Source organism: Leiobunum rupestre, chromosome 1, assembly GCF_980474605.1.
Source record: "Leiobunum rupestre chromosome 1, qqLeiRupe1.1.hap1, whole genome shotgun sequence".
In the NCBI taxonomy this organism is placed as follows: Eukaryota; Metazoa; Arthropoda; class Arachnida; order Opiliones; family Sclerosomatidae; genus Leiobunum; species Leiobunum rupestre.
Window position 1 is genome coordinate 64,065,153 of NC_143384.1, and position 13,101 is coordinate 64,078,253.

General features: G+C 40.0%; 12 non-coding genes across 12 annotated transcripts; all 12 read left to right on the forward strand.

Annotated features, from left to right (window-relative positions):
• Positions 1-417: 417 nt before the first annotated feature.
• TRNAK-CUU (transfer RNA lysine (anticodon CUU)) lies at positions 418-490 on the forward strand. The gene has a single exon. It is a non-coding gene; the product is annotated as a tRNA-Lys (tRNA).
• Positions 491-2,475: 1,985 nt separating this feature from the next.
• On the forward strand, positions 2,476-2,548 carry TRNAK-CUU (transfer RNA lysine (anticodon CUU)). The gene has a single exon. It is a non-coding gene; the product is annotated as a tRNA-Lys (tRNA).
• Positions 2,549-3,504: 956 nt separating this feature from the next.
• On the forward strand, positions 3,505-3,577 carry TRNAK-CUU (transfer RNA lysine (anticodon CUU)). The gene has a single exon. It is a non-coding gene; the product is annotated as a tRNA-Lys (tRNA).
• A 956-nt stretch (positions 3,578-4,533) lies between these two features.
• Positions 4,534-4,606, forward strand: TRNAK-CUU (transfer RNA lysine (anticodon CUU)). Its single transcript has one exon. It is a non-coding gene; the product is annotated as a tRNA-Lys (tRNA).
• A 956-nt stretch (positions 4,607-5,562) lies between these two features.
• TRNAK-CUU (transfer RNA lysine (anticodon CUU)) lies at positions 5,563-5,635 on the forward strand. Its single transcript has one exon. It is a non-coding gene; the product is annotated as a tRNA-Lys (tRNA).
• A 1,037-nt stretch (positions 5,636-6,672) lies between these two features.
• Positions 6,673-6,745, forward strand: TRNAK-CUU (transfer RNA lysine (anticodon CUU)). The gene has a single exon. It is a non-coding gene; the product is annotated as a tRNA-Lys (tRNA).
• A 956-nt stretch (positions 6,746-7,701) lies between these two features.
• On the forward strand, positions 7,702-7,774 carry TRNAK-CUU (transfer RNA lysine (anticodon CUU)). Its single transcript has one exon. It is a non-coding gene; the product is annotated as a tRNA-Lys (tRNA).
• A 956-nt stretch (positions 7,775-8,730) lies between these two features.
• Positions 8,731-8,803, forward strand: TRNAK-CUU (transfer RNA lysine (anticodon CUU)). Its single transcript has one exon. It is a non-coding gene; the product is annotated as a tRNA-Lys (tRNA).
• A 956-nt stretch (positions 8,804-9,759) lies between these two features.
• TRNAK-CUU (transfer RNA lysine (anticodon CUU)) lies at positions 9,760-9,832 on the forward strand. The gene has a single exon. It is a non-coding gene; the product is annotated as a tRNA-Lys (tRNA).
• Positions 9,833-10,788: 956 nt separating this feature from the next.
• Positions 10,789-10,861, forward strand: TRNAK-CUU (transfer RNA lysine (anticodon CUU)). The gene has a single exon. It is a non-coding gene; the product is annotated as a tRNA-Lys (tRNA).
• A 953-nt stretch (positions 10,862-11,814) lies between these two features.
• TRNAK-CUU (transfer RNA lysine (anticodon CUU)) lies at positions 11,815-11,887 on the forward strand. Its single transcript has one exon. It is a non-coding gene; the product is annotated as a tRNA-Lys (tRNA).
• A 955-nt stretch (positions 11,888-12,842) lies between these two features.
• Positions 12,843-12,915, forward strand: TRNAK-CUU (transfer RNA lysine (anticodon CUU)). The gene has a single exon. It is a non-coding gene; the product is annotated as a tRNA-Lys (tRNA).
• The last annotated feature ends 186 nt before the right edge of the window (positions 12,916-13,101 follow it).

The window sequence follows — 13,101 nt, forward strand, 5'->3', positions numbered from 1 at the left end:
TAACTAATGGACGCCTCAATTCCTAGTCAGCGCCAGTTGCCAAGGTGGAAACTTTCAATCATAATGACGTCCTTTTTTTAACATATGAATAAAAAGGGCTTTTAATATATTAACAGAAGAAAATGAATAAAAAGAAATTATCCGCAATTTTCAAGAAGATGGGCGCTGAAAGAGCCAGGATAGCTTAGTCGGTAAAGCTTGAGGGTTTTAACCTAAAGAGCCTCTGTTGAAGCAAGAAGATGAGCACTGGAAGAGCCAGGATAGCTTAGTTGGTAAAGCTTGAGGGTTTTAACCTAAAGAGCCTATGTTGAAGCCACAGTTTAAGAAGGAAGCCTGTTTGAAAAAAACTAAAATTTTTAAATTTCGTTGTCGGTTTTATTGAATGTTATGACGTTACGATTTTGCCCGCTGAGGGTCGCCCGTGTAGCTCAGTCGGTAGAGCGTTAGGCTCTTAACCTAACGGTCCTGGGTTCGAGCCCCAGTTCGGGTGCTTAACCTTTTGCGGGAAGTTAAGAAACGTTCGACGGATGTGGTTTTCGATAAATTCGTGACCTTGAAAAAAAGCGGAATTTATTTATTTCCAAATCCATATATTAAACTACTTACGTCTGTTCGCCAGGCGTTGTTCAAAATGACATATAGTCAGAGTCCTTTTCGTTGTTACTCGTTGCCCATACTGGAATTTAAATAAAAAATGTTGTATAAAAATCTTTTAATTTTTTTTCTATTGCATAGAATTTGTTTTTCATGTTTTCAAAAAAATGAATCGAACCTGACTTTCTTGGGTGGTCTGATAATTAAAACCGCACTTAAAGGCCAACCAATGACGGTTTCCCACGGGAAATTTTGTGTGCTGCATTAAGACCTTAGCCAGTTCTTATGTCGTTATAAAACCTTGTTCAGTTTGGGCTCTCCGAGTGCCCCATACTGACGGCAAAATTCACGCGGTAGTTATATCTCCACAGCCCGATGATCGTCAGAGTCTCGACCCTCATAAAGTCCTCTAATTTATGCTTCCAAGACGCTGGATAACTAATGGACGCCTCAATTCCTAGTCAGCGCCAGTTGCAAAGGTGGAAACTTTCAATCATAATGACGTTCCTTTTTTAACATATGAATAAAAAGGGCTTTTAATATATTAACAGAAGAAAATGAATAAAAATAAATTATCCGCAATTTTCAAGAAGATGAGCGCTGAAAGAGCCAGGATAGCTTAGTCGGTAAAGCTTGAGGGTTTTAACCTAAAGAGCCTCTGTTGAAGCAAGAAGATGAGCACTGGAAGAGCCAGGATAGCTTAGTTGGTAAAGCTTGAGGGTTTTAACCTAAAGAGCCTCTGTTGAAGCCACAGTTTAAGAAGGAAGCCTGTTTGAAGAAAACTAAAATTTTTAAATTTCGTTGTCGGTTTTATTGAATGTTATGACGTTACGATTTTGCCCGCTGAGGGTCGCCCGTGTAGCTCAGTCGGTAGAGCGTTAGGCTCTAAACCTAACGGTCCTGGGTTCGAGCCCCAGTTCGGGTGCTTAACCTTTTGCGGGAAGTTAAGAAACGTTCGACGGATGTGGTTTGCGATAAATTCGTGACCTTGAAAAAAAGCGGAATTTATTTATTTCCAAATCCATATATTAAACTACTTACGTCTGTTCGCCAGGCGTTGTTCAAAATGACATATAGTCAGAGTCCTTTTCGTTGTTACTCGTTGCCCATACTGGAATTTAAATAAAAAATGTTGTATAAAAATCTTTTAATTTTTTTTCTATTGCATAGAAACTGTGTTTCATGTTTTCAAAAAAATGAATCGAACCTGACTTTCTTGGGTGGTCTGATAATTAAAACCGCACTTAAAGGCCAACCAATGACGGTTTCCCACGGGAAATTTTGTGTGCTGCATTAAGACCTTAGCCAGTTCTTATGTCGTTATAAAACCTGGTTCAGTTTGGGCACTCCGAGTGCCCCATACTGACGGCAAACTTCACGCGGTAGTTATATCTCCACAGCCCGATGATCGTCAGAGTCTCCACCCACATAAAATCCTCTAATTTATGCTTCCAAGACGCTGGATAACTAATGGACGCCTCAATTCATAGTCAGCGCCAGTTGCCAAGGTGGAAACTTTCAATCATAATGACGTTCCTTTTTTAACATATGAATAAAAAGGGCTTTTAATATATTAACAGAAGAAAATGAATAAAAATAAATTATCCGCAATTTTCAAGAAGATGGGCGCTGAAAGAGCCAGGATAGCTTAGTCGGTAAAGCTTGAGGGTTTTAACCTAAAGAGCGTCTGTTGAAGCAAGAAGATGAGCACTGGAAGAGCCAGGATAGCTTAGTTGGTAAAGCTTGAGGGTTTTAACCTAAAGAGCCTCTGTTGAAGCCACAGTTTAAGAAGGAAGCCTGTTTGAAGAAAACTAAAATTTTTAAATTTCGTTGTCGGTTTTATTGAATGTTATGACGTTACGATTTTGCCCGCTGAGGGTCGCCCGTGTAGCTCAGTCGGTAGAGCGTTAGGCTCTTAACCTGACGTTCCTGGGTTCGAGCCCCAGTTCGGGTGCTTAACCTTTTGCGGGAAGTTAAGAAACGTTCGACGGATGTGGTTTGCGATAAATTCGTGACCTTGAAAAAAAGCGGAATTTATTTATTTCCAAATCCATATATTAAACTACTTACGTCTGTTCGCCAGGCGTTGTTCAAAATGACATATAGTCAGAGTCCTTTTCGTTGTTACTCGTTGCCCATACTGGAATTTAAATAAAAAATGTTGTATAAAAATCTTTTAATTTTTTTTCTATTGCATAGAAACTGTTTTTCATGTTTTCAAAAAAATGAATCGAACCTGACTTTCTTGGGTGGTCTGATAATTAAAACCGCACTTAAAGGCCAACCAATGACGGTTTCCCACGGGAAATTTTGTGTGCTGCATTAAGACCTTAGCCAGTTCTTATGTCGTTATAAAACCTGGTTCAGTTTGGGCACTCCGAGTGCCCCATACTGACGGCAAACTTCACGCGGTAGTTATATCTCCACAGCCCGATGATCGTCAGAGTCTCCACCCTCATAAAATCCTCTAATTTATGCTTCCAAGACGCTGGATAACTAATGGACGCCTCAATTCATAGTCAGCGCCAGTTGCCAAGGTGGAAACTTTCAATCATAATGACGTTCCTTTTTTAACATATAAATAAAAAGGGCTTTTAATATATTAACAGAAGAAAATGAATAAAAATAAATTATCCCTAATTTTCAAGGAGATGAGCGCTGAAAGAGCCAGGATAGCTTAGTCGGTAAAGCTTGAGGGTTGTAACCTAAAGAGCCTCTGTTGAAGCAAGAAGATGAGCACTGGAAGAGCCAGGATAGCTTAGTTGGTAAAGCTTGAGGGTTTTAACCTAAAGAGCCTCTGTTGAAGCCACAGTTTAAGAAGGAAGCCTGTTTGAAGAAAACTAAAATTTTTAAATTTCGTTGTCGGCTTTATTGAATGTTATGACGTTACGATTTTGCCCGCTGAGGGTCGCCCGTGTAGCTCAGTCGGTAGAGCGTTAGGCTCTTAACCTAACGGTCCTGGTTTCGAGCCCCAGTTCGGGTGCTTAACCTTTTGCGGGAAGTTAAGAAACGTTCGACGGATGTGGTTTGTGATAAATTCGTGACCTTGAAAAAAAGCGGAAGTTATTTATTTCCAAATCCATATATTAAACTACTTACGTCTGTTCGCCAGGCGTTGTTCAAAATGACATATAGTCAGAGTCCTTTTCGTTGTTACTCGTTGCCCATACTGGAATTTAAATAAAAAATGTTGTATAAAAATCTTTTAATTTTTTTTCTATTGGATAGAAACTGTTTTTCATGTTTTCAAAAAAATGAATGGAACCTGACTTTCTTGGGTGGTCTGATAATTAAAACCGCACTTAAAGGCGAACCAATGACGGTTTCCCACGCGAAATTTTGTGTGCTGCATTAAGACCTTAGCCAGTTCTTATGTCGTTATAAAACCTTGTTCAGTTTGGGCTCTCCGAGTGCCTCATACTGACGGCAAAATTCACGCGGTAGTTATATCTCCACAGCCCGATGATCGTCAGAGTCTCGACCCTCATAAAGTCCTCTAATTTATGCTTCCAAGACGCTGGATAACTAATGGACACCTCAATTCCTAGTCAGCGCCAGTTGCCAAGGTGGAAACTTTCAATCATAATGACGTTCCTTTTTTAACATATGAATAAAAAGGGCTTGTAATATATTAACAGAAGAAAATGAATAAGAAGAAATTATCCGCAATTTTCAAGAAGATGAGCGCTGAAAGAGCCAGGATAGCTTAGTCGGTAAAGCTTGAGGGTTGTAACCTAAAGAGCCTCTGTTGAAGCAAGAAGATGAGCACTGGAAGAGCCAGGATAGCTTAGTTGGTAAAGCTTGAGGGTTTTAACCTAAAGAGCCTCTGTTGAAGCCACAGTTTAAGAAGGAAGCCTGTTTGAAGAAAACTAAAATTTTTAAATTTCGTTGTCGGCTTTATTGAATGTTATGACGTTACGATTTTGCCCGCTGAGGGTCGCCCGTGTAGCTCAGTCGGTAGAGCGTTAGGCTCTTAACCTAACGGTCCTGGTTTCGAGCCCCAGTTCGGGTGCTTAACCTTTTGCGGGAAGTTAAGAAACGTTCGACGGATGTGGTTTGTGATAAATTCGTGACCTTGAAAAAAAGCGGAAGTTATTTATTTCCAAATCCATATATTAAACTACTTACGTCTGTTCGCCAGGCGTTGTTCAAAATGACATATAGTCAGAGTCCTTTTCGTTGTTACTCGTTGCCCATACTGGAATTTAAATAAAAAATGTTGTATAAAAATCTTTTAATTTTTTTTCTATTGGATAGAAACTGTTTTTCATGTTTTCAAAAAAATGAATGGAACCTGACTTTCTTGGGTGGTCTGATAATTAAAACCGCACTTAAAGGCGAACCAATGACGGTTTCCCACGCGAAATTTTGTGTGCTGCATTAAGACCTTAGCCAGTTCTTATGTCGTTATAAAACCTTGTTCAGTTTGGGCTCTCCGAGTGCCTCATACTGACGGCAAAATTCACGCGGTAGTTATATCTCCACAGCCCGATGATCGTCAGAGTCTCGACCCTCATAAAGTCCTCTAATTTATGCTTCCAAGACGCTGGATAACTAATGGACACCTCAATTCCTAGTCAGCGCCAGTTGCCAAGGTGGAAACTTTCAATCATAATGACGTTCCTTTTTTAACATATGAATAAAAAGGGCTTGTAATATATTAACAGAAGAAAATGAATAAGAAGAAATTATCCGCAATTTTCAAGAAGATGAGCGCTGAAAGAGCCAGGATAGCTTAGTCGGTAAAGCTTGAGGGTTGTAACCTAAAGAGCCTCTGTTGAAGCAAGAAGATGAGCACTGGAAGAGCCAGGATAGCTTAGTTGGTAAAGCTTGAGGGTTTTAACCTAAAGAGCCTCTGTTGAAGCCACAGTTTAAGAAGGAAGCCTGTTTGAAGAAAACTAAAATTTTTAAATTTCGTTGTCGGCTTTATTGAATGTTATGACGTTACGATTTTGCCCGCTGAGGGTCGCCCGTGTAGCTCAGTCGGTAGAGCGTTAGGCTCTTAACCTAACGGTCCTGAGTTCGAGCCCCAGTTCGGGTGCTTAACCTTTTGCGGGAAGTTAAGAAACGTTCGACGGATGTGGTTTGCGATAAATTCGTGACCTTGAAAAAAAGCGGAATTTATTTATTTCCAAATCCATATATTAAACTACTTACGTCTGTTCGCCAGGCGTTGTTCAAAATGACATATAATCAGAGCCCTTTTCGTTGTTACTCGTTGCCCATACTGGAATTTAAATAAAAAATGTTGTATAAAAATCTTTTAATTTTTTTTCTATTGCATAGAAACTGTTTTTCATGTTTTCAAAAAAATGAATCGAACCTGACTTTCTTGGGTGGTCTGATAATTAAAACCGCCCTTAAAGGCCAACCAATGACGGTTTCCCACGGGAAATTTTGTGTGCTGCATTAAGACCTTAGCCAGTTCTTATGTCGTTATAAAACCTGGTTCAGTTTGGGCACTCCGAGTGCCCCATACTGACGGCAAACTTCACGCGGTAGTTATATCTCCACAGCCCGATGATCGTCAGAGTCTCCACCCACATAAAATCCTCTAATTTATGCTTCCAAGACGCTGGATAACTAATGGACGCCTCAATTCATAGTCAGCGCCAGTTGCCAAGGTGGAAAATTTCAATCATAATGACGTTCCTTTTTTAACATTTGAATAAAAAGGGCTTTTAATATATTAACAGAAATAAATGAATAAAAATAAATTATCCGCAATTTTCAAGAAGATGAGCGCTGAAAGAGCCAGGATAGCTTAGTCGGTAAAGCTTGAGGGTTGTAACCTAAAGAGCCTCTGTTGAAGCAAGAAGATGAGCGCTGGAAGAGCCAGGATAGCTTAGTTGGTAAAGCTTGAGGGTTTTAACCTAAAGAGCCTCTGTTGAAGCAAGAAGATGAGCGCTGGAAGAGCGAGGATAGCTTAGTCGGTAAAGCTTGAGGGTTTTAACCTAAAGAGCCTCTGTTGAAGCCACAGTTTAAGAAGGAAGCCTGTTTGAAGAAAACTAAAATTTTTAAATTTCGTTGTCGGTTTTATTGAATGTTATGACGTTACGATTTTGCCCGCTGAGGGTCGCCCGTGTAGCTCAGTCGGTAGAGCGTTAGGCTCTTAACCTAACGGTCCTGGGTTCGAGCCCCAGTTCGGGTGCTTAACCTTTTGCGGGAAGTTAAGAAACGTTCGACGGATGTGGTTTGCGATAAATTCGTGACCTTGAAAAAAAGCGGAAGTTATTTATTTCCAAATCCATATATTAAACTACTTACGTCTGTTCGCCAGGCGTTGTTCAAAATGACATATAGTCAGAGTCCTTTTCGTTGTAACTCGTTGCCCATACTGGAATTTAAATAAAAAATGTTGTATAAAAATCTTTTAATTTTTTTTCTATTGCATAGAAACTGTTTTTCATGTTTTCAAAAAAATGAATCGAACCTGACTTTCTTGGGTGGTCTGATAATTAAAACCGCACTTAAAGGCCAACCAATGACGGTTTCCCACGGGAAATTTTTTGTGCTGCATTAAGACCTTAGCCAGTTCTTATGTCGTTATAAAACCTTGTTCAGTTTGGGCTCTCCGAGTGCCCCATACTGACGGCAAAATTCACGCGGTAGTTATATCTCCACAGCCCGATGATCGTCAGAGTCTCGACCCTCATAAAGTCCTCTAATTTATGCTTCCAAGACGCTGGATAACTAATGGACGCCTCAATTCCTAGTCAGCGCCAGTTGCCAAGGTGGAAACTTTCAATCATAATGACGTTCCTTTTTTAACATATGAATAAAAATAGCTTTTAATATATTAACAGAAGAAAATGAATAAGAAGAAATTATCCGCAATTTTCAAGAAGATGAGCGCTGGAAGAGCCAGGATAGCTTAGTCGGTAAAGCTTGAGGGTTTTAACCTAAAGAGCCTCTGTTGAAGCAAGAAGATGAGCGCTGGAAGAGCCAGGATAGCTTAGTCGGTAAAGCTTGAGGGTTTTAACCTAAAGAGCCTCTGTTGAAGCCACAGTTTAAGAAGGAAGCCTGTTTGAAGAAAACTAAAATTTTTAAATTTCGTTGTCGGTTTTATTCAATGTTATGACGTTACGATTTTGCCCGCTGAGGGTCGCCCGTGTAGCTCAGTCGGTAGAGCGTTAGGCTCTTAACCTAACGGTCCTGGGTTCAAGCCCCAGTTCGGGTGCTTAACCTTTTGCGGGAAGTTAAGAAACGTTCGACGGATGTGGTTTGCGATAAATTCGTGACCTTGAAAAAAAGCGGAATTTATTTATTTCCAAATCCATATATTAAACTACTTACGTCTGTTCGCCAGGCGTTGTTCAAAATGACATATAGTCAGAGTCCTTTTCGTTGTAACTCGTTGCCCATACTGGAATTTAAATAAAAAATGTTGTATAAAAATCTTTTAATTTTTTTTCTATTGCATAGAAACTGTTTTTCATGTTTTCAAAAAAATGAATCGAACCTGACTTTCTTGGGTGGTCTGATAATTAAAACCGCACTTAAAGGCCAAACAATGACGGTTTCCCACGGGAAATTTTGTGTGCTGCATTAAGACCTTAGCCAGTTCTTATGTCGTTATAAAACCTTGTTCAGTTTGGGCTCTCCGAGTGCCCCATACTGACGGCAAAATTCACGCGGTAGTTATATCTCCACAGCCCGATGATCGTCAGAGTCTCCACCCTCATAAAATCCTTTAATTTATGCTTCCAAGACGCTGGATAACTAATGGACGCCTCAATTTATAGTCAGCGCCAGTTGCCAAGGTGGAAACTTTCAATCATAATGACGTTCCTTTTTTAACATATGAATAAAAAGGGCTTTTAATATATTAACAGAAGAAAATGAATAAAAAGAAATTATCCGCAATTTTCAAGAAGATGAGCGCTGGAAGAGCCAGGATAGCTTAGTCGGTGAAGCTTGAGGGTTTTAACTTAAAGAGCCTCTGTTGAAGCAAGAAGATGAGCGCTGGAAGAGCCAGGATAGCTAAGTCGGTAAAGCTTGAGGGTTTTAACCTAAAGAGCCTCTGTTGAAGCCACAGTTTAAGAGGGAAGCCTGTTTGAAGAAAACTAAAAGTTTTAAATTTCGTTGTCGGTTTTATTGAATGTTGTGACGTTACGATTTTGCCCGCTGAGGGTCGCCCGTGTAGCTCAGTCAGTAGAGCGTTAGGCTCTTAACCTAACGGTCCTGGGTTCGAGCCCCAGTTCGGGTGCTTAACCTTTTGCGGGAAGTTAAGAAACGTTCGACGGATGTGGTTTGCGATAAATTCGTGACCTTGAAAAAAAGCGGAAGTTATTTATTTCCAAATCCATATATTAAACTACTTACGTCTGTTCGCCAGGCGTTGTTCAAAATGACATATAGTCAGAGTCCTTTTCGTTGTTACTCGTTGCCCATAATGGAATTTAAATAAAAAATGTTGTATAAAAATCTTTTAATTTTTTTTCTATTGGATAGAAACTGTTTTTCATGTTATCAAAAAAATGAATCGAACCTGACTTTCTTGGGTGGTCTGATAATTAAAACCGCACTTAAAGGCCAACCAATGACGGTTTCCCACGGGAAATTTTTTGTGCTGCATTAAGACCTTAGCCAGTTCTTATGTCGTTATAAAACCTTGTTCAGTTTGGGCTCTCCGAGTGCCCCATACTGACGGCAAAATTCACGCGGTAGTTATATCTCCACAGCCCGATGATCGTCAGAGTCTCGACCCTCATAAAGTCCTCTAATTTATGCTTCCAAGACGCTGGATAACTAATGGACGCCTCAATTCCTAGTCAGCGCCAGTTGCCAAGGTGGAAACTTTCAATCATAATGACGTTCCTTTTTTAACATATGAATAAAAATAGCTTTTAATATATTAACAGAAGAAATTGAATAAAAATAAATTATCCGCAATTTTCAAGAAGATGAGCGCTGGAAGAGCCAGGATAGCTTAGTCGGTAAAGCTTGAGGGTTTTAACCTAAAGAGCCTCTGTTGAAGCAAGAAGATGAGCGCTGGAAGAGCCAGGATAGCTTAGTCGGTAAAGCTTGAGGGTTTTAACCTAAAGAGCCTCTGTTGAAGCCACAGTTTAAGAAGGAAGCCTGTTTGAAGAAAACTAAAATTTTTAAATTTCGTTGTCGGTTTTATTCAATGTTATGACGTTACGATTTTGCCCGCTGAGGGTCGCCCGTGTAGCTCAGTCGGTAGAGCGTTAGGCTCTTAACCTAACGGTCCTGGGTTCAAGCCCCAGTTCGGGTGCTTAACCTTTTGCGGGAAGTTAAGAAACGTTCGACGGATGTGGTTTGCGATAAATTCGTGACCTTGAAAAAAAGCGGAATTTATTTATTTCCAAATCCATATATTAAACTACTTACGTCTGTTCGCCAGGCGTTGTTCAAAATGACATATAGTCAGAGTCCTTTTCGTTGTTACTCGTTGCCCATACTGGAATTTAAATAAAAAATGTTGTATAAAAATCTTTTAATTTTTTTTCTATTGCATAGAAACTGTTTTTCATGTTTTCAAAAAAATGAATCGAACCTGACTTTCTTGGGTGGTCTGATAATTAAAACCGCACTTAAAGGCCAACCAATGACGGTTTCCCACGGGAAATTTTGTGTGCTGCATTAAGACCTTAGCCAGTTCTTATGTCGTTATAAAACCTGGTTCAGTTTGGGCACTCCGAGTGCCCCATACTGACGGCAAACTTCACGCGGTAGTTATATCTCCACAGCCCGATGATCGTCAGAGTCTCCACCCACATAAAATCCTCTAATTTATGCTTCCAAGACGCTGGATAACTAATGGACGCCTCAATTCATAGATAGCGCCAGTTGCCAAGGTGGAAACTTTCAATCATAATGACGTTCCTTTTTTAACATATGAATTAAAAGGGCTTTTAATATATTAACAGAAGAAAATGAATAAAAAGAAATCATCCACAATTTTCAAGAAGATGAGCGCTGGAAGAGCCAGGATAGCTTAGTCGGTAAAGCTTGAGGGTTTTAACCTAAAAAGCCTCTGTTGAAGCAAGAAGATGAGCGCTGAAAGAGCCAGGATAGCTTAGTCGGTAAAGCTTGAGGGTTTTAACCTAAAGAGCCTCTGTTGAAGCCACAGTTTAAGAGGGAAGCCTGTTTGAAGAAAACTAAAATTTTTCAATTTCGTTGTCGGTTTTATTGAATGTTATGACGTTACGATTTTGCCCGCTGAGGGTCGCCCGTGTAGCTCAGTCGGTAGAGCGTTAGGCTCTTAACCTAACGGTCCTGGGTTCGAGTCCCAGTTCGGGTGCTTAACCTCTTACGGGAAGTTAAGTAACGTTCGACGGATGTGGTTGGGGAGAAATTCGTGACCTTGAAAAAAGCGAAAGTTATTTATTTCCAAATCCAAATATTGAACTACTTACGTCTGTTCGCCAGGCGTTGTTCAAAATGACATATAGTCAGAGTCCTTTTCGTTGTAACTCGTTGCCCATAATGGAATTTAAATAAAAAATGTTGTAAAAAAATCTTTTAATTTTTTCTATTGCATAGAAACTGTTTTTCATGTTTCCAAAAAAAGGATTCGAACCTGACTTTCTTGGGTGGTCTGATAATCAAAACTGCACTTAAAGACCAACCAATGAAGGTTTCCTACGGGAAATTTTGTTTGCTGCATTAAGACTTTAGCCAGTTCTTATGTCGTTATAAAACCTTGTTCAGTTTGGGCTCTCCAAGTGCCCCATACTGACGGCAAAATTCACGCGGTAGTTATATCTCCACAGCCCGATGATCGTCAGAGTCTCCACCCTCATAAAATCCTCTAATTTATGCTTCCAAAACGCTGGATAACTAATGGACGCCTCAATTCCTAGTCAGCGCCAGTTGCCAAGGTGGAAACTTTCAATCATAATGACGTTCCTTTTTTAACATATGAATAAAAAGGGCTTTAAATATATTAACAGAAGAAAATGAATAAAAATAAATTATCCGCAATTTTCAAGAAGATGAGCGCTGAAAGAGCCAGGATAGCTTAGTCGGTAAAGCTTGAGGGTTTTAACCTAAAGAGCCTCTGTTGAAGCAAGAAGATGAGCACTGGAAGAGCCAGGATAGCTTAGTTGGTAAAGCTTGAGGGTTTTAACCTAAAGAGCCTCTGTTGAAGCCACAGTTTAAGAAGGAAGCCTGTTTGAAGAAAACTAAAATTTTTAAATTTCGTTGTCGGTTTTATTGAATGTTATGACGTTACGATTTTGCCCGCGGAGGGTCGCCCGTGTAGCTCAGTCGGTAGAGCGTTAGGCTCTTAACCTGACGGTCCTGGGTTCGAGCCCCAGTTCGGGTGCTTAACCTTTTGCGGGAAGTTAAGAAACGTTCGACGGATGTGGTTTGCGATAAATTCGTGACCTTGAAAAAAGCGGAAGTTATTTATTTCCAAATCCATATATTAAACTACTTACGTCTGTTCGCCAGGCGTTGTTCAAAATGACATATAGTCAGAGTCCTTTTCGTTGTTACTCGTTGCCCATACTGGAATTTAAATAAAAAATGTTGTATAAAAATCTTTTAATTTTTTTTCTATTGCATAGAAACTGTTTTTCATGTTTTCAAAAAAATGAATCGAACCTGACTTTCTTGGGTGGTCTGATAATTAAAACCGCACTTAAAGGCCAACCAATGACGGTTTCCCACGGGAAATTTTGTGTGCTGCATTAAGACCTTAGCCAGTTCTTATGTCGTTATAAAACCTGGTTCAGTTTGGGCACTCCGAGTGCCCCATACTGACGGCAAACTTCACGCGGTAGATATATCTCCACAGCCCGATGATCGTCAGAGTCTCCACCCTCATAAAATCCTCTAATTTATGCTTCCAAGACGCTGGATAACTAATGGACGCCTCAATTCATAGTCAGCGCCAGTTGCCAAGGTGGAAACTTTCAATCATAATGACGTTCCTTTTTTAACATATGAATAAAAATAGCTTTTAATATATTAACAGAAGAAATTGAATAAAAATAAATTATCCGCAATTTTCAAGAAGATGAGCGCTGGAAGAGCCAGGATAGCTTAGTCGGTAAAGCTTGAGGGTTTTAACCTAAAGAGCCTCTGTTGAAGCAAGAAGATGAGCGCTGGAAGAGCCAGGATAGCTTAGTCGGTAAAGCTTGAGGGTTTTAACCTAAAGAGCCTCTGTTGAAGCCACAGTTTAAGAAGGAAGCCTGTTTGAAGAAAACTAAAATTTTTAAATTTCGTTGTCGGTTTTATTCAATGTTATGACGTTACGATTTTGCCCGCTGAGGGTCGCCCGTGTAGCTCAGTCGGTAGAGCGTTAGGCTCTTAACCTAACGGTCCTGGGTTCAAGCCCCAGTTCGGGTGCTTAACCTTTTGCGGGAAGTTAAGAAACGTTCGACGGATGTGGTTTGCGATAAATTCGTGACCTTGAAAAAAAGCGGAATTTATTTATTTCCAAATCCATATATTAAACTACTTACGTCTGTTCGCCAGGCGTTGTTCAAAATGACATATAGTCAGAGTCCTTTTCGTTGTTACTCGTTGCCCATA